Source organism: Malaclemys terrapin, chromosome 3, assembly GCF_027887155.1.
Source record: "Malaclemys terrapin pileata isolate rMalTer1 chromosome 3, rMalTer1.hap1, whole genome shotgun sequence".
Taxonomy (NCBI): Eukaryota; Metazoa; Chordata; order Testudines; family Emydidae; genus Malaclemys; species Malaclemys terrapin.
Window position 1 is genome coordinate 73,950,661 of NC_071507.1, and position 27,096 is coordinate 73,977,756.

The window sequence follows — 27,096 nt, forward strand, 5'->3', positions numbered from 1 at the left end:
GATATTCATTGCTTCCCCTCCCCCACCCCACTTATAACCTGTATCTCCTTCTCACTTCCTTTACTAATGAGAAACAGGGGACAAACATAATAAAAGGTGAAACCCAGCAGAAAGCCATAGGGACTGAACTAAGGAACCACTATGCAGCAGAATGGTTAGGTAGATAAGGTAACAAACATAACCAATATAACAAACTGCTACTTGTATTCTGTATAATTTGTACCATTGCTTCATTTATGCTTTGTTTTTCAATAATAACTGGCATGCTACTGGAGGGGAAAGTTTTAGCTGAGTCCCAATAGGAAAAAGACACTTTACTCCCTGCATCTGCAATATTCTAGACAGCACAACTGAATGTGGGCATGAGCCAGAAAACAAATGATAATAATCCTGTTTAGTTTTCTTCAGAAGTAAACTCAGTTCTTTTCCTGATTGGGACTTTCATCGGTGCTCAGAAACCATTTCTTTCTTACCTGAAAGAATTGCAGTCAAGATACAAACACTTTTGGTGTCAATTCAATAAATATGTTTAGCAGCCTTTATGTAACTAGGCACATATCTTCTGCCAGTATCAAAGGAAATATCCTGGTCATCAGTTTATTAGAACCACCTATTGCACTGAATGAAAAGTTATATAACTCTTTGTAAATTGATTTTTTTTTCATGCCTTCATTTTCTCACATGCATTGGCCCAAGTCATCTTCACAGCCCTCAATAAATGTAGTCTCTCATTCAGTTTGGCACTGGATCTAGTGCTTAACAGTTTTTAGGTAGAATTTTCTATTGTTAATTCTTTAGGCAGGAAGCTACTGACCTACATTGAGGGGCTGGTATCTCTACTTCTGTTCACCTCTTCTGAAGGAAAGGCAAACACTGGACTGTGATTGCCATATTCTATGTGCAGGGAAGGGGAGCTCAATATTTTAGAGGAGTCTTTTTTGATTGCGGGTGAAGGAGTTATTGTTTTCAACTGTCATATTTAAGTCTTTTGACTGATATCACACATACTGAGTCTTTGACTCAGGTAGGACCTCACATAGTTCTTGATAACTAAGTTTCAAAAGGTATATTATGCAGAAGCCAAAACAATAAGCACAGTCAAGAAGGTGCTCAATACAACTCGACCTGTAATCCCTGATTTGAATTTAGGGTGCAAGCTCATGCACTAAAGTATATTAAAATGATTTAAGATAGTAAAGTAGGAGCTATTAGAGCTGTCAGGAAAGTAGAGAAACTTAAAATGTTAATTAACATTTGAGGTCGGCTTGGCAATAAACGAAGGCCCAGTGCAGTCCTATAGTGGTTTAATAGTTAGAAATGTTTCAGCATAAGGGGTACATGAGTTAACCTTAGGTCAAACTGATTATGCTATAAGATTTAGCAATAAGTGCTTTGTAAGAAACAAATGAACCACAAAAGAACAGTTTATGCTTGAAATAACGGATTTCTAGGGGATTTTTAGTATGTGTAACAATAAATTTACCCACATTAACATATTGGAAATGTTGGGGAATGTATTAATGCAGTATTGATGCAAATAGCATGATGCAGCATTCGGAACCCAGAGTATGGGTACCTGGAAAACCCCATATGGATAAGGGGCCTGCTACTTGTAAGTATATGTAAATATATGTATAAAACATGATAAAACATGATGCATGAATATTCATAAGTGGGACGTTGGGACTGATTCAGTAAGCAGTAATTCAGTAAGTAATCAATTACTCTTGTGATGACCTCTGCTTACTTTTTCTTCCATCTTTGCTTTTGCTAGTCTCTATAATGTTGTAAATATGTCAACACTGGGAATTGTTCTATCTTGCACCAGCCATAAGGCTGTAAGTATGCATGATCAAGGGGTTCAGTCTGTTATAATTAGTGTGCTCTCTTATTTTCCTATGATTCCAACTATATTTGCCAAATAAAACTCATGAAGTCTGTGTTTCACCAACTTCATCTTCTTAATTAACTCTAAGCAGCTGCCTGAATAAAGAACCTGTTATTTGTGACAAGTACATTTGTGCCCCAAACTAATCAAAGGCTACACAACTGTGTGAGCATAAATCCACTACAGGCTAGTCATCACAATAAAGTTAAGATTCTCTAGTGGTGAGCAATACTTCAGCTGTGGCTCCTTTACAAACTGTTAAGTTTTTAGTCTTTACTTGTAGCACTTTATGAACTTTAACCGTTGAATGGTCATGACTCCCTTTTGAGGTAAATCAGTATTTGAATAGGCTTCCTAACCCCTACTACCTGTGTTGCAGGTGGGTGTGGTTTGAGAGATTGTTTCTATTCCCATTCCCTCAGCCAAACTATACTTTTGGTGGATAGGATCCTGTCATCAGCACTAGAGGACGCAGGTGCTACTGTGTGAGGGGTCTGGGTGCCTTAAAGTTTGGGGAATTTTTAGATCATGTGTTCTCATCTAAATCTTTAAGATACCTTTGATGCCTCAATACTACCACTATTTAACAAATTACTAAAATGTTAGCCTCAAGTTCTCTGTGCTTCATTTTTCACATGTGGCTGTATGAAGTTATGCATTGCTGGATTTAGTTGCCTAACCCAGGCACTCAAGTCAAAACGTTTTGCCTAGGTGACTTGAGAGGGCCAGGAGAATCCTTACAAAATGCATTAGATAATACTGCCTCAGTTTCTCCTTGCTTTGAGTCCCTGCCCCCCCTGTCATCTCAGCTTTAGGCAGTTTGCAGAAGCTCTAATGCCATCAACAGTTGCTTGGATACTGCATCCTACAATGAATCTTCATCTGGAGTCTTCCCAGAAATCAAAGGATCTATAGTGTTTTCAGACCCCAAAACACAGCCCTAAATGGCTCTGGTGGAACTGTGATTAACCCAAGATCATTAGGAACATTCAGTGAAAAGCTTTTAAACCTATATATTAGGTTATATTTTCGAGACTATCTTTACAAGGAAAAAGATCTAGAAATTATTTCCTTTCCCCTAAATAAAATCTGAGATTCTCTTTTACATTTTTGACCCCGCAAATTAGGTGGGGCCAGTGCTGTGAACTAAAACAGGGCTGAAAAGTCTGGTTCTGAGAATTAGACACTGGCTAGAGAAGAATATTAAACTGGTGTCCAATGTTTCTCACTTGTGGCATATTAGACCTATTTTGGCATGTGGAGCACTAACTGTCACAATTGTTGGTGGCATAGCCTTTAACAGTACTTTGGGACCCAGAGGCTGATCCAACCCTTGTGTCAGATTTTGTATATGCCTGCATCAAATTAAAGTTGTGGAACGATCAGAAGAGATCTTGCGCAGTTGTAAACTCAGTACATTTTAGAATTGATGGTTTTCAGGCTCATATTTAAAAGTGATTTCAAAATCTATCTTCCTTTGAACAAGTAAAGTGCTCTCGGGAAATGACAACTCGGTTTTCAACTACTCGTGCCTTCTTTAAGCAAGTCCTGTATTTCTACATTTCATTAGTCACTTAACAGGCCCTCAGATCTGTCCTAAAGGCAAAATAGTTGCCCCTTTTCCTTTGTAAAGAACACTAAAATATGTTACAGAAAACTTGTGTCTACTATAACGGGTATGCTCATGTGTCACAGCTGCAGGGATCTTGATCAGTTCAGTCAGCAAGAAATCTGAAGCTTTTGAAACTCAGAGCTTATTTATTTATATAATTGAATAGCTGGAAGTAGATCAATTTGAAATATTGATCCCACCCTGCTTAATAAACTCACATTTTCAAGGGTGTTCACAAAAAGTGCTAGAGAGGTAAGAACACTAGAAAATGCATGGTCCGATGCTGGTGATCCTCCTAATGTGTCAAGTTCAAGGACAATTCACATTTCTACCCTTTATTGTCCCTTCTCAACCTCAAAAGACAGTAAACTAGAAATATTTTCTCACCAAGTAGTGAGGCAAACTTTGAGAGAATTTAGACTTAAACAGAAAAATCCCTTCCCTGATTTATGTATTCTGACCTTAGCTTAGGGTTAAACTAAGAGGTTATAACATTCATTAGAAATAACTGGCAGGGATAATATGACATGCATAATAAAACCACTGCTCTGACTGTAGTCTTGGTAAAGCTCTTCATCACTAGTTAGACAGCAGCTGCCTGCAGCCTATGTCAGCTGCATCCAAAATTGCTACACCTTCCATGTCAGTTGGTCCTTAATAGAGGCAGTGTCCAGTGAAGTATACATGTTACTGGTAAAGTTTTCGGGATGTTCAACCTATACCATAGGAAAAGTGCAGTAAGCCCCTTTCCAAAGATCACAATGGTAAAATAAAATGCCCTATGTTCTTCAACTCTAAATATACTGGGGTGCTTCTGCCCATTGTCCCAGCTCATTTTCTAATGAATCAGCTGACTAAAACAGCTTGGGCCTCTGTTTGTCTAAAGGACTCCTCGGTGTTATTGGTTAATGATCTCACTCAAAGATCTATAATTTATCAGTTAGTATTTTATGTATTAGGCGCATGTCCTGCTCCCACTGAAGTGCCTGGTAAAACTGCAATTCTCTTCTATGGGAGAGAATCAGCCAAACATATTAAAAACAATATTAATTTTCCATTCCCTGTAGATTTATTTAAAGGAACACTAACAGTGTTTTTTATAAACAGGCCAAAATATGACTGGCCTTTTATGGGAGTAGTAGATATGTGACAATATATTTTAATAGCTTTATAAGAGAACAGCTGTGGGTAAGGAAGTCGAAGTGTGGAAGGGAAAGTGCCTTTGTGGGAAAGTGGTTTGATGTAACCAAGTTATTGGAGACATATAGGACAAGAGCTCAGGCCCACATTTTTCGAGTGCCTAGTGCCCCCAGTTGGCACCCATTTTTCAAGAATAGCTCAGCTCCTATTTAAGCACCTAAAGAAAGGACAGTTTCTCAAAAAGTACTCAGCAGCTCCCAATGTGAGATTTTCTTTTGAAAAATAAATAAATTAATTAAATAAAAAATCAGGCTACTTATTTTAGTTAAATTGGAGATGAGGTCTTTTGAAATCCTGGCCCTGATTGTGGGTGTTGAGCACTTGTAAGACTGCTTATATAGAAAAACAGTTATAAAATACAATCCTGTTTCCACCCACAGCACTGGCTGTGTGGGTCAGATTAAAAACCAATTCCCATAAAAACCAATAACCAGATTATCAATTACTAAACTTGCCACATACTTTAAGACACTTACTTTGCATGTGTGTAAGTTCAAAATGCCACACAATCAGAATGGTAACAATTTACATCAATTGTGCATTAATGCAGAAAATGACCAGACAAGGTGCAAGGCAATGGAACTTCTGGCCTTTAGGCATGAGCTACAAATAGAAATGGCCCCATTTTCAACCTAGCTAAACCCATAGATGCCATCTGTAAACAGATGTGTCCATGCTGGGGTTTGTACCCCTTTATCAATATCATTTTTAAAAGTGATTTTAGTTAAAATCAATGCACCATCACTGTGTTGACAAGAAATCTGAAAAAATGTGTTTGTTGTATTCCTATTTTGAATATATACAGCCAGATAATGATCTATTATTTGCACTGGGGCAAGGGGAAATAAGATACTCATGGCTCGTCTATACTTGAAATACTACAGCATCACAGATGCAACCTTGCCTTGGTAATGCTTCAGTGTGGACAGTATCTATGCCAATGGGAGGGGTTTTCCCATCAGCAAAGGTAGTCTCCTCCCCAAGAGGTGGTGGTTAGATGTACAGAAGGATTCTTCCACTGACCTACCCCGCTCTACATCAAGGTTTGGGGAGTGAGGTAATTAAGCCAACTATGTTTAGACTTTTTACACTCCAGATTGACATAGCTGGGTTGACCTAACTTTTTAGTTTAGGCCAGGCCTCAGTTACTCCCTTGTATTGGTGCTTTATATTGCCACTTCTAGAAGTCAGAGGGCTATACACAAATTATGTAACACATTTTTGGATGAGTATTAAGACCCACTCTCCCTCCCATCCTCTCCTAACACTGAAATAAACACTGTCATAGAAAATTAAGTCTCCATCCACTCCATAATATATTTGGTAATTTATGGATGGCCCTGAAGGGCATCAGGCACCAAAGTACCAGGACATTCTGCCTTTGTGCACATGGGTGAGAAGAGGGGCAGAACCTTGGCTTCATACATATGAAGAGACAGGAATAGACCTGACAGTTTACTCCCTTTGTTGAGCTGTAGGGAGACTGACTATTGCTGGTCACAATCTCCTCCTGGGCTGCTCCAGAGACAGCACAACAATGCACTGCTCTGGGCAGATCACAAAACAATGATCTATCGTGCACACAGAGCTTTGTGTATATAGAATATCTACATGCACACATATGAGTGTCTATGCACGTGCTTAGTTATACAAACGAGAGAAGTTCTTGTCACATAGCAATTTTAATAACTTTAAAAGGTTTATTTCCTTGTTTTGTATTGAGGTAACAAATACATATGCATTTATGTTACTTGTATTTGCCCCATTTATAGGCTGTATTTTTTGTATTGTATCTACATACTCAAAACAATTTTGAGGGGAACGAATTGAGTTAAAGGTCAAATGGAGGTTGGAAGCAGTGAGTGCTCAATAAAAGACATGAGTTACATGCACTAAGGCATTGAAGCATCTGATAATCAATTGAAAGAACTAAACTTCCATTGATAAGCTGTCACTACTAAAAAGCACTTCTGGTACAGAATCCATTTGCACAGTCATTCTTAAAGTATGATTCATAAACTTTACCAGCTAATCTTTAAAGCTCACTGTCAAGGAGTGCACAGTAGGGGGAATCTTAAAATCTGATCAAGAGTAGATCTAGAAATGTTATACTTTTGATAAAAAAATCAATCCTCTAACAATAGGGAAAAGAATAATTCAAGGAAGGTAAACAAATATTCAAATTCCTAGTTCATATTATTTCTTTAACTTAACTTTTCCAAGCTTTCCCTACATACCTTCAATGTATAGACCCTTTTGCACCCACATACCATGTATTTTTTTAATATGGGTATCAACTTTCAAAATCTACTTGTAATGGGGTCAGCCCCTGCCTCTCATGAGCACCCTTTCTGGTCAGGGGTGAGCCTAAGTTTTCTTAGTTCTTGCAAAGGGGTGGCACCCACCTCCCATGAGCATCCCCTTGGCTGATGTTTTTTTGGTAGGTCCTCAGTGACTCAGCCCTCCAGCTGAGTAACACACACTGTCTGTAAGGGCAACAAACAAAACCCCTTCTGGGGTATACAGTCTCTACTTTCTTTCTCATGGCCTTTCCCAGAGACACTGCTTTCTGTAACAGGCAAACAGGGACCTATCACAGTACCCTCAGTTGGTGTGTCCTTTTTGACAGCCCTCCCTGTATTCAGTTTCTAACCAGACCAGCAGGGCCCATCACAATACCCTTGCTTGGCCTGGATAGGTTCTGGGCACACTCCTTACTCAGTCCCTGCAGCAAGTCAGGAGCGCCTTCTTAGCTTCCCTGGTCTTTGGCACCCCTCCCCAGGCTCACTCTTGCCCACATTGAGATGTCCATGGTCCTGCTGCTCTTCCAGCCAGCCAGGAACCCAGTCTTCCCTCTTTCAGCTCCAGTCAGCGATTGCTTGACATGCCTGGTCCACACTAACCCCCCACTTCAAACTAAGATATGCAACTTCAGCTACGTGAATAACGTAGCTGAAATCGAAGTACCTTACTTCTAACTTAGTGCGGGTCCAGATGCAGCAGGCAGGCTCCTCCTCTCGCCGAGCAGGAGTACCAGCGTCGACGGCGAGCACTTCCAGGATCAATCCCAGAAGATCAATTGCTTACTGCTGGACCCAGAGGTAAGTATAGACCTACCCACTGTCTCTGCTGCCTCTTTTTATATGGCCCTGCTAGCTCCTGACTGGCCGCTCCTGCAGTCCCTCTGATAGGCTGCTTCCCCGGCAGCCAGTCTAGGTTGCTTGGAGGACTTCTCTTCCGCTCCTCTCTTGGATGGGGTATGGCCCCAACAGGGCCTTTGCGCCTAGTCCATCCCATCACACTACTACGCAGCAAACAGTTTACAGCTACAAACCCAGACTTCTTAATATCCAGAGACACAAACATTTTGCCAAGATCTTTCACATGCAGACCAGGAATTCAATCTTCCTCCATTCCAACTACACTATGGTCAAGAGACTACAAACTGAGCTCAGTAAGACTTCCACCTCCTCCTTCCACCATGATCCTGAAAAGCTTCTGAGTCCCTTTTCCTTATCATTGCTCTAAAGATCTTTGGAGCTCGATAGCTTTTCCAGCTCCCCAGATGTCCCTGCTTTGTTTTGCCCTACAGAGCTCAGAAGTGATCTGCATGGATCCCATTTGTTTTTCACTTCTCTTTTGCCCTGGACAGGCTTTACAAAATACTTGTTGAGCTATATGGCACATATCAAGTGTCCATCAAACCATGGAGAATTTATAAAGCATGTACTGCTATATTAAGTGATATGATTATATTTATATTGTTTGTATTCTGGTAGCACCCATAGGCAACAATCAGAGTCACATTGTGATAGGAGCTGTGCCAACATATAGCTGGCAGACAGTCACTGTTTCAAAGAACTCACAACCTAGATTTATGAGAAGCAGCAAGAGATGTATGAAAGGGATCAATAATGGTGCGGAGACAAAGTAACAGTAACTATGTCTTTATAAACGAGTCTTTAAAACCCTCAGTTAAATTAACTATATCCCAGATTGTAATATTCTTTATTTATACACAAATAACATTTTACCAAACTTTTTGTTTTTTAAGTTAGAGGTATGCCAAAAATGTAAACACTGTGGAGATTTTTTTTAAATGTAATTTTACAAAATATTTAAAATTGATTTGACAAATAGCATCCAAGTTTTTTTTTAAAGAGCTTGTTAACGAAATCATATCTGTATACTTTAAACTATTCAGACTAGTAACACACATTTACAGTATATCTTTAGCTTGTACAGAAATCTTGAACTTCTAGGGTTTTTTTGGGGAGGGGGGAGGGTCAAAAACATCCTTGCTGTGTTTGTCACATAGAGCTTAAAAAGTTAGAGAATCAAATAAAAAACAGTGAGAGCCCAGTGGTGCCAGGGAGTAAAAAAAAACAACTTTTTTTTTTTTTTTTTTTTTTTGGTAAGGCTTGATTTGGCTGAGTTATAATGAACATGTAGGGCAAGATTTTCAAAAGAATTCAGGGCTCAGCATCCACAGTTGGGATTAGATTTTCAGAACAGCTCAGCTCCCAATTAAGGACCTAAATGAAGACCAATTTTTAATACTGTTCTCAGCATCCAAAAGCTCCCGTTGTGACATACTGTATATGGATACAATTTTAATAACTTTGTCAAAAAATTACAAGCAACTGAAAAGAAGAACAGGAATTATAATAGAGGAATGTAACACAATCTTAAAAGACATTGCTACTGCATCTTTTACAAAAATAAAGCACAAAAGTGAATGCTTTGAGCCATATTTTAACCTCATTGAACATGCACTATAATCAATATAGTTGCTAACAAAAACCAGGGATGAAGATATCTCACAACTCAAAAAATCTGGTTGAAATAACAGGATATTTGCCAAAAATGTGTCCCTCTTGTAAAAAAAAAAAAAAAAAAAAAAAAGAAATTTTGAATTGTGTCCATCTCTAATCTCAACTAAAATATTACAGTAACATGTGGTCTAAAGCAGAACATTTTCACAGGAAGTGTCATTTTGTCAAAAACCAAAACAATTCCTTACTAAAAAACAGTTTTGATGGGAAATTTTCAACCAACTCTAATCTTAATACTAGGCATTGCTACTACTGCACCTATAATAAACTCCAGAAGTTAATACTTTGAGCAATATTCTAACTTCATCCTCATTCCCTTTCAGTCACATTAACCTCCCTGGTGGATGGAGAATCAGAGATATTCAGTTGTGAATAAAATTTGAGAAATGCTGTTAATGATTCACCATAAGATATTTTTTCTAGGTGAGGAAAAAGAACCTTATAAGTAGGAAAAAAAGTTACAATTATTAATAAAACACTTGATAAAGTTAAAAAATGTATATTTACTGACATTAACTACTACTAGTTTCATCCACTGAGTTGCTACATTGACTGCAAGATGGTAAAATAGGTAATGGTGAAGCTTTACAGTAGAGCTGGGATACAAGTACTGCTAATTTCTTTTCTGTACCTCCTGAAGGTGCAAATCCCATTGGGCTCATTTCCTAACACATCTCTGCAAATAACCTCACAAATATACTCCAAGGCGGTTGGTGTAAATATCATTGCACCTGAAAATTTTAATTGCAAGTTTTAGTCTGAGAGAGATCACCATAACTGGTGTTTACTTGTCTGCATACAATTTCCACAGTCTTATAAATTTTCTGTCAATATTATAATAATTCCACTCTAAAAATGCAGTTATGTTTCAAAGTATAGCCTTGAAATAATTTTTCTGTACTATTTGACTACTTTTTGTCCATAACTGGTAATACGAGAAATGAAAGATTTGATCATGAAAAAGGATATTAGAAGATATTTAGCATGACTGAAAGAAAATAACGTTGATATTGAGAGTTTACAGAAGAATTATCAGCATACTGTATGATGTCAGAATAGCCATCTTTACTGTGTGACCTCTGAAACCAACTCTAAGACTGGTTTATCTCACACAGAAAGCACCTGAGGTCTTATAAACACCTAAGTTTGCCAGCCACTGCAGATAGGTGGCTTGCATAAATATTTCTTTGTGTGGAAATATAGACAAGTCCTGTAATCTGTGTGCCCATTTCCTGATCTTTACTATATGTTCCCTATTTTATGTATGGTATTGTCAAGGACATTCTTGTTACATATAAAAGAGAACATTTTGTGTGTGTAGCTGTGTTTACATTTTTACACTGGTTTAAGCAACAACACATAATAAAATAAGATTTGGGACACACAAATAATATGGCACAAACTAGTGAAGAATTAAGACAATTACTATAATCAAAGCAATATTTTAGAGACTTCATACACACACGTGTGCAGAGAATTGATATATGTATCGAGGACAGAATTTCAGATATGATAGGAAAATTGTAGTGATGTGACTGCTTCCCAGGGGAAGCAGGTTTAGTATCTTGTCTTGATTAGCATACCATTGTCCACCTCTATTATTCTGTCTCTAAACAAATGACTCATAGGGAGCTCCTCTAAGGCAAGCACAGTCAATAATGTTAATTGGAAAACATACTTTTTGACACTGTCTTTGATAAAAACAACTTCTGCTGTAAAATTCAGGGCCAGATCCTCAGCTGATGAAAATCAGTGCGGCTCCATTGAAAGGAGCTATGCAGATTTATATCAGCTGAGGATCTGGTCCTCAATGTATATTTGATGCCAAACATCTCCCTCCCCCAATTCAAATTTTTACAGATAGGATTTCAGGCTTAGTGACCTTACAAACCTCATTGACATCAAGAAAGAATCAACCCTGAGTAAGAACTGTGGCACCAGGCCTGCAGGAATTTTGAGACAAGAAAGAGAATAAAGGTTTGAAAATTGTGACCATTTTAATGAAGGTTTAAAGGGAAATAATTATCTACTCACGCTAAAAGTGATTTCAGACCTCATAGGTTCTTCTCAGGGACATTCTGGATCAGTTTATTATTGCTAGTGCTTATATTATATTGAAGTCTGAAAAAGGGGACAGAGATATTAACATATTTCCCTGCCATTCTCTTCCTCACCTGGTATTGTAGCTAGATCATAACCTTGATTTAAAAAAATGTAAATCTTAAAAACACAAAAGAATGTCACTGAAGTTTTTAAAACCAGATTTATGAAAATCATAAAACATGAATATGTTATCAGTCTGGGCTCCAAGGCATATCGGAAAAAGATCTGAATATCATGGAAATGAAAGCACTGGTATCGTTTTGCTTCTTAAGAACTGTCAACAGCTTTGCAGAATTTGTTGTTGTCGCTGTTGGCTCCATTATTGGATCAAGCACGAAAAAAGATGCAATGTTCCCATGACCTTTAGCAAACATAACTGCTGACTTCCTCATCAGAAATGTAGCCAGGAAAAAATATCTCGTCATTAACTTAAGATATAGCAATGTAAATGTATACAAATGGAGATAAATTTAATATATAATCCAACATGATCAGGAGCATTATTTTTTAAGATACCGAGTCATGCAACAAAGTAGTGTAACCAAGTACCTTGATAAAACACCATATTTTATGTAGAAAGTCAACTTAGATTAATCTTTTACATTTAAGTGCATTTCTGATTTTCCTAAATGTAGACTATAACTCTATTGTTCATCATTCTGTTTTACCAGGGATTCAGCAATGCTGAAAAAAGTATTTTATTCTTACTTTCATACACTCAGCCTCAAGTTCAATACTGAAGATGAAAGAACATGTTTTGAAAGATACAGGCAACAGTAGTGAGGAATTCAATTAAGAGAAATATAGATAGTTGGGTTTGTGATGACCTGGAGAACTGCATGGTGACTTGCCTGCCAGTGTGACCTCTCGAGACATCTAGACAGGCTTATGTGCAGAGCTGGGGAGGAGTCAGTGGTCATGGCACATGTAGGTACCAATGACATAGGGAAAAGTAGGAGAGAAGTCCTGGAGGCAAAATTTAGGCTGCTCAGTAAGAAATTAAAGTCCAGGATCTCTGGTAGCATTCTCTGACATGGTCCTGCACATAGAACTAGAAACAATTAAGTAGGCAGAACTATTAGGTCTCAATACGTGAATGAGACAATGATGTAGGGAGGAGGGATTTAGGTTTATTAGGAACAGGAGAACTTTTGAGGAAAGGAGAAGCCTATAAAGGGAGGATGGGCTACACCTAAACCAAATGGAACCAGACCGCTGGCATGTAAAATTAAATAGATCATAGAGGAGTTTTTAAACTACAGGCTAGGAGAAAGACAACAGGTATGGAGGAGCACACTGTTCAGACAGAGACATCTCTTAGGGGAGGATGTATTAATGGGGATTATCTATATTTTAGTGAAGAGGAAAGAAGTTGATAAAGTACAGGCAGGAATTGAAGAAAAGCAAACAAAATGAAGAGTGCCAATCAATTACATCACATGAAGGCAGACAACCAAATATTGACAAACGTATACAAAGGCTAGAAAACTAAATACTAAGATGGGTGAACTTGAGTGCCTGGTATTAAATGAGAATATTGATGTCATAGGCATCACAGAAACTTGATGGAATGATGATAATCAATGGGACATGAGAATACCAGGGTGCAAAATATATAGGAATAGCAGAGTAGGTTGCACTGGTGAAAGAGTGGCACTATATGTGAAAGAAAGCATAGAATCATATATATTAAAAATCTTAAATGAATCAAACTGTAGCATAAAGTCTCTATGGACAGAAATGTCATGCTTTAATAGTAGGAGTATAGCAGTAGTAATATACTACTGACCCCCTGCCCAGGATGGTGATGGTGGCTGAAATGCTCAGGAAAATTTGAGACGCTACAAAAACAGAAAACCCGTTGTGGTAGGGTATTCACTCCACATTTGCCTGGAAAGGGTTAATGTGGATTGAGAAGGGGGCTAACTAACCGGACAGGGCACAGCTGCGGGGAATCAGATGGCTAGGTAATCCTCTGAATGAGTGAGGGAGCCCATCTGAGGAGGAATGAGGTAGGCTGAATTTATAAAGACAGGAAATTAGAAGCTGCTGGGAAAGTCTGTAGTCACACCCTGGGAGAAGGGAGGAATGTTTAGAGGTTGCAGTCATTCCCTAGGAGGAGGGAGCTAGAACACTGGCAAACCCAAAGAGGGGGGAATGCCAGATGGTAAGGAAAGGGCTCAGGGAAAGGCAGCAAGGTCTAGAAGGGAACAGACCTTGTCTGCTGACTAGATGGTCCCAGAGCTGGAACCCAAAGTAGAAGGTGGACTTGGGTTCCCTGGCCAGATACTAAGGAAGTAGCACTGGGGCAGTGAGTAGGAAGACTGACTAGGATTGATGAAGGAAGACTTTGGTACCCTGGAAGGGGAAAAGGTGTACAGTGACCTGACTTGAGGGCTGAGTCATGAAGAGGCAGCAGAAGCTTGTGGTGTGAGAGAGGGGCTGCAGACAGAGAGGGAGGGATGTAGAGATGATGTGCAACTCTGGGAAGGGGCATTGACCTTGTGAAGCTAATCCCTAGAATGGCCAGAAGAAAGCACCATCCTAGCAGTAAGTAGAGCACCCAGTAATAACGGGGTATTTCAGCTATTCTGATATTGATTGGGGACATTTCACCTCAGGATGGGATGCAGAGATACCATTAATGACTGTTTCTTGGAGCAGCTAGTCCTGGAACACACAAGAGGAGAGACAATTCTTGTTTAGTCCTAAGTGGTGGGCAGGATCTGGTCCAAGAGTTAAATATAGCTGAACCGCTCGGTAATAGTGACCATAATGTAATTAAATTTAACATTCTTATGGGGGGGGGGGAATGCCAAAGAAACCCACCACGTTAGCATTTATCTTCAAAAAGGGGAGCTACAAAAATGAGGAAGTTAGCTAAAGAGAAATTTAAAGGAGCAGTCACAAGAGTGAAATACCTTCATGTTGCATGGAAACTTTAAAAAAAAAACTACCATAACAGAGGCTCAAACTATATGTATACCTGTAATATAATATAATATAATAATAATAGATATAAATAAAGACAACCAAAATAAAAAAACATGATGGCTAAACAGAGTAAAAGAGGTGGTTAGAGACAAAAAATACATCTTTTTAAAATTGGAAGTCAAATTCTATTGAGTAAAATAGAAAGGAACAAACCCTGGCAAGTCAAGCATAGAAGTATAATTAGGGAGGCCAAAAGAGAATTTGAACTGCAACTAGAACAGAATTATTAGATACATAGATGAACATAATATGTTGGGGAGGAGTCAGCATGGCTTTTAAAAAAAGGAAACCATGCCTCACCACTCTATTATAATTCTTTGAGGGAGTCAACAAATGTGGATCCAGTGGATATAGTGTACCTGGAGTCTTAGAAAGACTTTGACAAGGAGGGAAGGTCCTCTCATGGATCAATAACTGGTTAAAAGATAGGACGCAAAGGGTAGGAATAAATGGTCAGTTTTCACAGTGGAGACGGGTAAATAGCAGGCTCCCCCAAGTTGCTCAACTGGGACCTGTGCTGTTCTACATATCCTTCTATTGTACAGAAAACGGGGAACAGTGAGGTGGCAAAGTTTGCAGAGGATACAAAATTACTCAAGATAGTTAAGGCCAAAGTTGACTGTGAAGAGTTACAAAGGGATCTCACTAAACTGGGTGACTGCACAATAAAATGGCACATGAAATTCACTGTTGATAAGTGCAAAGTAATAAACACTGGAAAACATAAGCCTAACTATACATACAAAACGATAGGGTCTAAATTAGTTGTTACCACTCAAAGAGAGCTTGACGTAATTGTGGATAGATCTTTGAAAACATCCGTTCAATGTGCAGTGGCAGTGAAAAAGGCTAATAGAATGTTAGAAGTGAGTAGGAGAGGGATAGATAGAAGACAGAAAATATAATGCCACTATATAAATCCATGGTATGCCCACACCTTAAATGCTGAATGCAGTTCTGGTCAATGCATTTAAAGAAAGATATTAGAATTGGAAAAGGTGCAGAGAAGAGCAACAAAATGATTAAGGGTATGGATCAGCTTCCATATGAAGAGAGATTAAAAAGACAAGGACTGTTCAGCTTGGAAAAGAGACTACTAAATTGGGGATATGATAGGTCTATAAAATCATAAATAGTGTGGAGAAAGTGAATAAGGAAGTGTTATTTACCCCATCACAAAAAAGTCCAGGTCTCTCCCAATGAAATTAATAGGTAGCAGGTTTAAACCTAACATAAGGAAGTACTTCTTAATGCAATGCACAGTCAACCTGTGGAACTGATTGCCAGGGGATGTTGTGATGGCCAAAAGCACACACACACACAAAAGAACAAGTGCTATTCCTGATCTTTTAAGGTGCATTCAACTTCTGGTCTCCTGAGAGTGCTTATCAGGGTGGCAGTAAGTCACAAAACTGTAAAACAGGAAAGTAACATCATAAAATCAGCACCAAATGTGGCCTTCATGTCTCTTTGACTTATATGGGCCCCATCACTATTGTATCTGCGCACCTCACAACTATTCATGAATTTATCCTGTGAGGCCGGGAGTGCTACTGTCCTCCTTTTACAGTTGGGGACCTGAGGCAGAGAGAGATTAAGCAATTTGCCCAATTTCAGACCAGGTGGCTGTAGACTAGGAGGTCTATGGTGTTCCATTTCACAACCTTTGCCACAAGGCCCTCCCTTCCTACCTGACAGTTGAACTGCAGCCACCCTCTCATTTTGCATAGGTCACCAAGCAACCATAATGCCAATTTGAAATTGTAATTGCAATCCTATATTGCCACAGACTCAGATTTTAAGGCCAGAAGGGACCATCAAGATCATTTTGTCTGACCTCCTGTACATTGCAGGCCACTCCTGAAATAGACCCTAACCTCCGGCTAAGTCATTGAAGTCATCAAATCATGGCTTAAAGGCTTCAAGTTACAGAGAATCCATGTACACTAATTTTAACCTGAAAGTGACCCATGCTTATCTCTGTGTAATTGTTACTGATAGCTGGTATGGTATGCTCTTTGAAATAGACTGGGAACTATTAACACTTATTTTTCAGGATTTTACATCCAATAGCCATTAACCTCTGTGCAATGCCTCCTGAAAAGTACTCTGTCCTGTGATTCAGCAAAGAGTTAAGAGGAGTTGCAGGAAGAAGGGGAGTAATAAACTTATTCAGAATATTGCTTGACCATCGCCCCTGTGCTTGGTATGTACAGAATCTATGAATGAGCAGAGGCCTGCATATAATTAATCAGGGTTACAATTTTCTCCCCTAAAAGATAATTGGGCCTGATTCACCTCTCACTTTCAGAAATTTAAATGAGCAATGATTCCATGGAAATCACGGAAGTTACACCAGCGTAAATTTAATCAGAATGAATCTCCGTTGGCTTTATTCCTCTCAAGGCTCTAACCAAATAGTTCAAAAATGTGCTACAGCTGTTTCTTCTGTGAAAGGAGGATTTCGCTTTTATTCTGCACGCATAAGCTTTTGATATTAAAATTTAGGGGCCTGTTTAGAATGTGTTTTATTCAGTGTGGCAACATGCAGACCTTTTTGTGTGTGTAAAGTTGGCAGTGACCACAGACAGCTGGCAATGGCATTGCTTATTATATAAACATCACTGATCATGTTCATTTAAAAAGAATGTGCAGGTAGAAAGGAGACTTGTAGGAAAAGCATGTGCCTTGGCTAGTATGTTGACTTACACATGATGGGTTTTGTTTCCCTACGTATTTTGGGAGGGATTCTGCAACTTGTGGTATGCAAATTAGAGGGTTCACCCCCCCCCCCCCCAACCCACAGGACCCACTGCCATAATAGCAGAAGTGGGATAAAAACAGAGTGGGCACTGTGGGGGCGGGAGAGGAGCAGGGTTAAAAAAAATTGTCCTTCTAGGCTGCAAACATGAATGCCCTGGCCAGTAAATACTGCTCTTCAGCAGCCCAGCTCTGAAGGCAGTGCCATTGCCAGCAGCAGCACAGAAGAAAGGGGGTGCGTGACAAATTATGTGAATGATAAGTGGGAGGCATGACTGGAAAAGTTTGCGCATCACTACTGTAGACTAATATTTACTCCTGTGACTAGTGCTATTGTTTAATGAGACTGTGTGCTTACGTTCTGCTTTGGCTTAAGAGGCTCAGCTTTGGACTCTTCAGAAGTTGCTTAGGTCAAGAGTTAAATGTTGTCCTCAGTCCATGAGTGCCAGCTGCCATTGAGACAATGCTGTGTGATCCTGCAGGAATGCACATTTAATTGAAAAGTTCTCAAAAGTTACAAATTACACTGCATTCAGTAAGCAGGGCAAAGGTAAATGTATGATATAACAAAACGACCACCACCAGCCTTAGGTACATCCTATGTTTTATGTTATGCTCCCAACTATGCCTGTGAAGCCCCACTGACTTCTTGAGGTTGCATGGATGTAACAGAGCAGATTTTCTGCCTCCTGTCTTTATTAGGTTCTAAAAACTTATATAATTCTTCCTCTCATAACTCTTATTTTTAATTACCAAAAATCAAAGATATCTCCTAAAACAATAGAAGGTATGTTCCTAGGTAAATCTGTGTAATCTGCCTGTGGGTGGTATTCCATTCCTGAGATGCACTCAAAACACCTGTGGTCAGGTTGACATGTGTCAGATTCTAATGACTCATGGCAGTTTGTAATCCCAGGCAGGATGTCATAGGTGTGTGAAATTGTTCCAACAGGATAAAGGGATTTTTTTAAAAAATAAACAATGCAAGTTGCCGCAAGATTACCATGCAGTGATGGTGGGGGGAGAGAGGTTTGCTTCAGCAACCTGGTGATATTCCTCATTAGATTTATTTTTAATGTTTAGAAATTTAGTAAACAGAGTTTATAGGTGTTTTGGTTGCAAAGATACCTCCCAACAGTGAACAGTTGTAATATCAGCTATGGACAGAATGAAAAATACAGCATGAAGAGAGAAGTAAACTTTATCTTAATTTGGTGGCAACGTGAGAATGCAACCAAAATATGTATTAGACTCAGGAAGTCAAATGGTTAATATCTATAAATATGAGTCACTTGATTCACCACTAAAATGCAGCCACCCTTTAGGTGAAACGTGGCACTGTTTAGCAGCTGTAATTTGCAATATTACATAATTGTTTAGGGTCTTAAGCACATAAGATATTCCATTACAGTATGACCAAGCACATGTTTAAATGTGTTGCTGGATGGAGACCTATGACAGCATGTGAAGATTATTATATCTAATGGAAACTACAGGAGGAATTAGAAGGACTGTATATACTTGTTCATTAGCTCATTCGTTTATAAGCCGACCCCCCAAGATGGTTAGGTAAAAACAGCAAAAACTGTATGACCCTTTCATAAACTGACCCTATATTTCAGGGGTTGACAAACATTGGCTCCTGGCCCATTAGGGTAAGCCACTAGCAGGCCTGGACGTTTTGTTTACCTACAGCGTTCACAGGCATGGAGTCCCTCAGCTCCCAGTGTCCGTGGTTTGCCGTTCCCAGTCAATGGGAGCTGTGGGAAGTGGTGAGGGGCTCTGTGCCTGCAAACGCTCCAGGTAAACAAAATGACAATGTATTAGATATTCCATTCAATGATTCCATAGAGTTTAAAATCATCAAGTTTTGGTGTAGACCCATTTATAAGCCAACCCCTGCTCTTTGATGCATCACTTTTTTACCAAAAATATTCGGCTTATGAACGAGTATATACAGTAGATAGTGGAACAACGTACTACTGAAGGTGGAATTTGGCCAGGATGCCAGTCCTACCCTTGCACAAAATACCATGAGGTTTTAAGTAAGTACTTAGGACTTCAATTTTTGTGTCTTCTGAGTTACAGTATTCCCCTATCTCCACCACCAGGTGAGGGCATCCATTCAGATATTAAGAGGAACAGTTGCACAAACTGATTCTTTTTCAGGAGTACTTGGATTTTCCTTGGAAGTAACCCATCCACATGCTGCCCTAGCTCAAACAAACAAACATCGAGATAGCATGGTTGTACATGTGAACAACACTATCACATCAGGAACCAAAAGATGCAAATAATTAGTCTCATGGTACTTAGGTGAATCATGAATTTTGTAGCTCCACTATTAATGGGATCAATCAAACGTGACTCTTAAGTGAGGCCAGCTGGTGTGGTTGCAAAAGATAATCATTTTTTATTGCTTAATTGTATTTAATTTACCAAATAATGATTTACACTGTGAAAGGCTTGATGTGGGGTATAAAATTAGTCCCTAAAGGTTCTCTCTGATTTATAAGAACTTGCACAATTACTGGTCATTTTAGTTAAAGCACTTCCAGTTGAATGTATTTAAACATGAGTAATCTATTTATATTAGAAATTCATTTATATACTAATTAGTAGAGCTGTGGGAATAATCAATTTCAGTTTGCTTGCTGAACCAAAAAGAATTAAAGATAATTTTGGATCAAACATACTTTTTTTAGTAGATTAAATATTCATTGGTTGAGAAAGAATGACTCTCTAGCCTGGGAACTAGGGGAAATCACCTGGGTCCCAGTCCCTGCTCCAATGAATTATTATTTTTACAAAATGAAACAGCTTCCACAGGAGAAATAGAGAAAGGCACCTCACCCCCCAAATAGCCTACAGGCTAGGATGCTTTCTTGCCATACTGGAGAGCTGGGTTCATGTCCTTACTCCAGAGTGGAGATTTGTACAGGGGTATCCCACATTCCTTGTGAGCACTGTAACAGCTGGGCTATAAGGTATACAGGGATGGGAACTGCCTCTGCTGATTTTGGGAAGAGGACCTAATCACCTTTATTAATCTAGTGCTCCCTACTGCCCAATTTTGTTTTGATAAAGTAGCCAGCAAACTTGTGTCAAATTTGAAAAGAGCTTTGGTTAACCTGAAACTTCATTTTTTGGCAAGTAAACTATTAAAAAAAAAAAAGTCACCCAGGTCTGATTATTATGTCTGGTCCGTCACTCTATTATTCTACTCTTATATCAGTGTATCAGTTGACTTCAGTAGAATTACACTGGCATAACAGTGAATGAAACAGTCCCATTTTATATTGCAACAACTTTTAATACCTTCCAGACTCTCTCTGTGCCTGCACAGATACTTGCTAACCACTGTTGGGGTTACAATCCCTTCACCCATCACCATGTACTAATGCAGTTATTCACATATAATACTGCCTGCCCTGGGCTGTCAGGATTTCTCAGAAGCACTCACCATCCCACCAAACAGCTCTCTTCATTTCTAGTTATGGGGAAGCATGGCTCTAACCTGAAAGTGACTCTGTAGAAGTGGCATTGTGGGGTTCTGCATTCCTTGTTTGATTTCCATATCAGATACATTTCTTTTTCAAGTAATGAGGAACGTAATTCTCAGTTATACTAAGGCCCTGGCAATATCACTAGGCCCTAAAGTGAGTATAAATAGCCTCCCCATCCACTGTGGAGCTGGTATAAATGCTGCACGCCAGAGTTTCTCCATCCCTGGGGCCATATCTTCTTTCCTCTTGTTAGCTAAAAAGAGAAAACTAAACATGAGATAAAGTTAGTAATTTTTTTTAGAAGGAAATTGTAGCATTAACATGAGTTAGCAGGTTGAGGTAAATCCTCGGCTTCCCAATATCTTTTCTTTGCTCTTCCAACACCTGTGAAAACTGCCAAAGGCCTTGTTTTCACTAGGATTTTACCATAGCTAGGTCCATGAAAGGTATTTAAGCTCTTCCTCAGTTTTCAATGGAAGTTTGAAACACAAATGCATTTGTGGATCTGGGCCTAACTTCCTCCCTGGGAAGGGGTGGTGTGGGGGAATCCTTGTGAGGCTTTGATATAGAGCTGGGGGAGAGGAACTGGACAATTAGATTTAGGCCTCCTCATTATGTGTTAATCTCAAAAGTATTGAAGAGTTCAGGTTAGTTTGGACAGCACACATCTTATCCAAACTAGTTTAATCTGTAGAGTTTGGAGACCTTTCAGTTTATTCATACGTTTTCACATACTTTCAATCAACCAAAAAATATCACAGATATTAACTATCTACAAATATATTAAACAGATTTCCTAGAGGTACTTTATTTTGGTCCTTCTGCTTCTGTTTCACACTGACATGGAATTACAGAAGTTTTTAGCCTTGAAGTTGTAAGTTTACAAGCTTTTCTTTTCAAAAGACAAAAGAAAATTCTTTCAAGTTTCCTAGTTCATCTCCGAAGCTGGCTGTTTGGTGAAATAGACAATTAAAACTTCAATTGTTTAGTCAATATCTGCATAGTAGGTGCCAACATGAATCTACTAGTTACAGATATAGTGTGGTCAATTGTTTCCAGAACAGTTAATGGATTTCTGTTAAAAGTGACTGAATGCAAGAGCAGAGGGCAAGGTAAAACTGGAGGCTGACTTTCATATTAAGCGAATGCTAGTTCCTGGCAAGAGTACTTTGAGAGGTTAGCTGGGAGAATTAAATATTTTAAATTGCTCAAACATACATTTTGCTTTGAAGATACAAGGATAACAAATGGAAGTGGCCATATGAGAATAGAGTGTCATGATATCAGCCTAAAAGAGACTTGTTTTATGTTCTTATTGAGACACTTGTCTACAATGTCCACAGATTCTAGCACTAATGGAACAATGGACATTAGGTGCTTTTCTTGTAGCAAAGGAAGTGATATTGGTAATGTGGAATTTCTCCTATAGTCCAACAATTAATATTTATAATATATAGTAGGGTTCAAAAGCCTCAGTTAGGAACAGGGCCCCAGGGTTTTAGACACTAGAGTGATACATAAAGATAGTCCCTGATCTTAAGATTTTAACATTTAAGGTCCCAATCCTGCAAAGATTGATACACATTCCTAATTGTACTCCTGGTGATTATTCCCATGCAGAATGTAAAAAGCATGTGCTTATATTTTTCCAGGATTAGAGCTTAAGACACAGAAGACAGGAGTAATAAGTTCTTTCAGTTAGTAGCATCCAAAAGAATTTTAAGATACAAATAACATAGTATAGGATAAAATGAAAATTTAGTCTAACTTTATTAATAAAAAAACCCTATATTTTGATGGTACTTTGTATGCAGAATGATGCAGCAACACTACACAATGGTATAAAACCAAGGATGCCATGTCTAATTAGAATTGCAGAAGGAAATTAAACAGACAAAATGTAATTCCCTGAACTGGAAATTGTGTAACAGTGGAGTTAACACTTTATTCTGAAAAATTTTGTTGGATACTTAAAGACAACTTGTGGTCAAAAATTAAAGTCCTGACATTAGTAAAGATCACAAGTCCAGCAACACAGTCTCCCCAGCACAACCATCCTGGAACAATGGTTTAGTGCTCATCCTGACATCACTTCTTGCGACACCCTGGAGCTCAATTACTGGTCTCCCATCCAAGCACTCTCTCATGTCAGAGTGGCTATGAGTGATATCACCTTCAAGGGACTGAGCCACAGAGAACCAAAAAGTACTAGCTCAAGTTAAGGAGTTCTTCTTTAGCCCAAGTGATAGAGACTGGTGTTTTTAGAACTGCAGGACAAGGAGTCTATACTTGTTTCCTCAAGGTGTCTGTGTGATCTATCTAGTAATTGTCTCATTTGCATCACATGGGTTTGTTACACTAGGTCCAACCTCATTTAACTGGTGAAATTTTACAAGATCACAGACTAAGGCAGCATAGCTGCAAAGTAGATGACTGGACTCATAGGGCTAAGTTCATCCTGGGTGTTACTCCATATGCTTGATAACTGTTGACTAATTGCCATGTAGTACATGATTATAGAACACCAAGTTATTTTCCCCCATTTATATATATGGAACCCACATAGGTACAGCACAAAGTAGAAAAATAATTTTATATAAATAGCTTCAGTTTTAGACTCACTTGAAAAGTGCTTAAAAAAGTCTTGCATAATACTCTGAAAATAAACTTAAGCTTAAGATGGAGTGCCAGAAGGAGAGCATTGCAAAGAAAGTTTCTTGGTACCAAGAATGGCTTATTTTATATTTATCTTGTTCAGTGTCATTTTTCTGTCTTGTGCCATAATATATGCTGTGTATAAGTTTGTCCATTTTAATAAAAATTCAGTTTTTCATATTGTGGGCACTACTAATACATTCAGATTAAAAGGGACATACTCAGTGTATAATAAAATAAGATATTGTAAACATACAGATTTGTTTACCTAGCTTTCTAATAACGGATTATTAAAACAATGGATTTGAAATATTACATTTTATTTTCACTCTTTTGCATATGAATAAGTAAGTCAATTTTACTTTTGTTTATGACTTTTTCACATTCAGTTTCTTACAGCTGAAATGTTTGGTTTGCAAACAGTGAAGGCAAGTTATTTTTTTAAGAAAAATACTGGAATTTTTAGAAGTCACACAATGGGACTTTTAAAATTTCAACAGCATTTCTGTCAGGTCTCCTAACAAGCTTGTTTTCACAAAACCTACATTTTGGGCCCAAATTTGAGAGGCGAGCCTACCTTTCACGATCTGAATTACTGTGAATTATACTACTTTAGTAGGTTTGCCTACTCAAATTAGCCTGAATATTTAGCTTGATGGTCAGACTGATGTTTTAAAAAAAAATAAAAACACATAGGTTACTAAGGAAGTTGAAGGAAAAAAGTCATTTGTAAAAATGGGGTGCGAGGGAAATACAGATGACCTGAGGGTGGGAAAAAAAAAAAAAAAAAAAAAGTTGTACTCCAAAGAGATCAGTTCTGAAAAATTTGTCCTTTTTCACAGGTCAATAATGAGGACATTTCCTGTATACATACGTATTAACAGACATGTGCAGGACAGAATAGCTTCAAATTGTTTGTAAGTGATGGATGCAGTAATAAACTATTACTAAAATTCAGAGTGTTTCAGATATTTGCTGATCTGGAAAAAAAAGTCCATACTGTATGAGTTTCATCCTAGGATCTCGGCATGCTTTATACACAATTAATGAGATAATGAAGTGTAGCTGGATCTTCCATCTCCCACCCCCTTTTATCATTGTTCCATTCAAATAAAAGCTGTGCTTGGTATCTCCTTCAGAAGTCCACTCACTAAATAGTACCAAGTGGCAGAGGCTCAAACACCAAACAGAATGTGCTTTGTCAGAACAGGCCATCCTCATCTTCAGCGTGAATTTAGGTGATTTAGTTTATATTTGCTAATTGGGAATATATGCACAATTATACATTATTTAGGCGCAGTGTATAAACTGATGTTGATTAGAACAAATTAAAAGAATAAACCTAATACTTTTTACATTATTTTTTTTTATGTAGTTCTATACCTGACTGATGGGCTTGTAGGAAATTACATCCCAAATGAAAACATAGCCCGTTGTTGTATACTTTTATTAATACACATTAAAATATAGTATATATTAAACTGATTGTGCCAGTCCTACTCAGAGTTAGTATTTCAGGACTTTTGAAAATTTTGTAATCCTACTTCATTGATGTCAATGGGAGACTTGCCCTTGTTGAGCAAGTGGTCCTATTGATTTTAGTTGGATTACTTGCAGGCTAAGCTAGTACTCAGCATGAGCAAGAGTGGCAGAACCAAGCCATAGGGAATTTTTTTTAATACACATAAAGGACTATAGAAGAAAAGAAATGTGTATTTGGGGTGGGGAGCGGGTAGAAGCATAACAACAAATTGAAAACAAGCTGAACACTGCATTGTTGAGCGTTTTCTCAAAGTGAAGTCCAGTCCCATTGTGAATGCACTACATTACTGCTGTGAAAAGATTAAACCAACTACAATATAACTGCCTGTGCCCAGGCTGCAGTAGTGTTTTCATTCAGCTAGTGCTAGACTATTAGGAGAATTGCTAAATGTTCTCAGAGTAGACATAGGCCACGTGCTCCTGTTCACAAAGCACAATCAAAAAGCTAGATATTCCCCATGTATCTCTGTTCCCTTTCTTATCTTTTCCTCTCCTCTGTGTGTGCATATTTTCTTCCTTTCTAAGCTTTCCTAATTTCTCTAGTGGCTGCTCCTCACTTCCTGTTGTGTTTCTATAGCATCTTTCCTTTTAACTCTTCAATACATACTCCCCATTCCTCTCACCTGTTTTCTTACTCCTACCTCCATTCCCCTCTTATTTCTTAGCTCCTCCCTTCTTTGGTCCCTTGCTGCACTTCTATTTCTCCTCACTCTCCTCTTTCCCCCACTCTCATTCATATTTCCTCTTCATTAGCTGTTCTCTCTTCATCCTGTACCTTGGCTGCTTTTCTATTTTCCCCTCTTGACCTGTTCTCTGGCTGTTTCCTCCCTTATCCATGGTCTACTTCACGCCTCTCCAGCTTCCTTTAATCCTCTGCCTCCTGCTAGGACACTGTCCTGTGCCACATTATTCTACTCAGCTGAACCCAAAAGGGGAATGTTATTAGAATACTCAGCACAATAGCACAAGTGCATCAGTTTGCTAACTTCATTTCCACTCCTGCTTCCTTTGCTGCTCCATTTCCTTCTGCTGCCCCGCTCTACCTCTGAGAGCACTGTGAGGTGGGAAATAACACAGTAGGAGGGAATGAAATTAAATTCTGAATTGTTACACTGTCTCATACTAGTTATTATTAGGTCAGTTGCTGCACTAACCAGAGAAGCAGAATACCATGTTTCCGGAGGGATAGACAGGAGCAAGGTGTGGCATGGAGTGGTTCTGAGACATCTTTGTCTAGAAGTCTAAGCAGACATTAATATTTAAGCTTTTGTTATTTATTGTGGGGCTTAAAAAGCAGGCCAATTTTTAGAGCTGACTGGACTATGTTAAAAGGTATAGTTTGTATTATGACATTCTTAGTTTGAGACCATTCTTTGTGCATGAGCACAAGGGGGCAGAGTTAAAGCTGGTATTTTTGGATTTGAGTGCTTTGTTTCTCAACTTTTAATGTATACTAATTCCACTCATCTGTTTGCTTATGTAAACTGCATAAGCTGAAGCAGAGGAGCATCTTCCTGAGTGTCTTTATTATCAGTGTCAGAAGAAGTCAATTCAGTGGAACTAACATCCATAATAAGAAAATAAAAGTTCAACCCTGAAAGACTTTTGGAGGGTTGATGTACCCATAGAGTGGACTGACTTGAGCATTTTAACAAATTCTGAACCCCAACATATTTAAGACACCAACTACTGCCATGTCTACACTTACTTGAGATTGATGCTGCTGTGATGGATGCAGTGGGGGTTGATTTAGCAGGTCTGGTGAAGACCTACTAATTCAATCACAGAGTGCTCTCCAGTAGAGTCATAGACTTTAAGGTCAGAAGGGACCATTATGATTGTTTAGTCTGATCTCCAGAGAGTGTGTTACCCAGGAAACTCTACCTTAATTGGGAACGTGATTATGTATTGTGAGCTTTGCATGTGGACAGAATGCTGATTACCACAAGTGATCTTATCTGGGGTCATTTCAACCAAAAGCATTCAATCCAGGATCACATC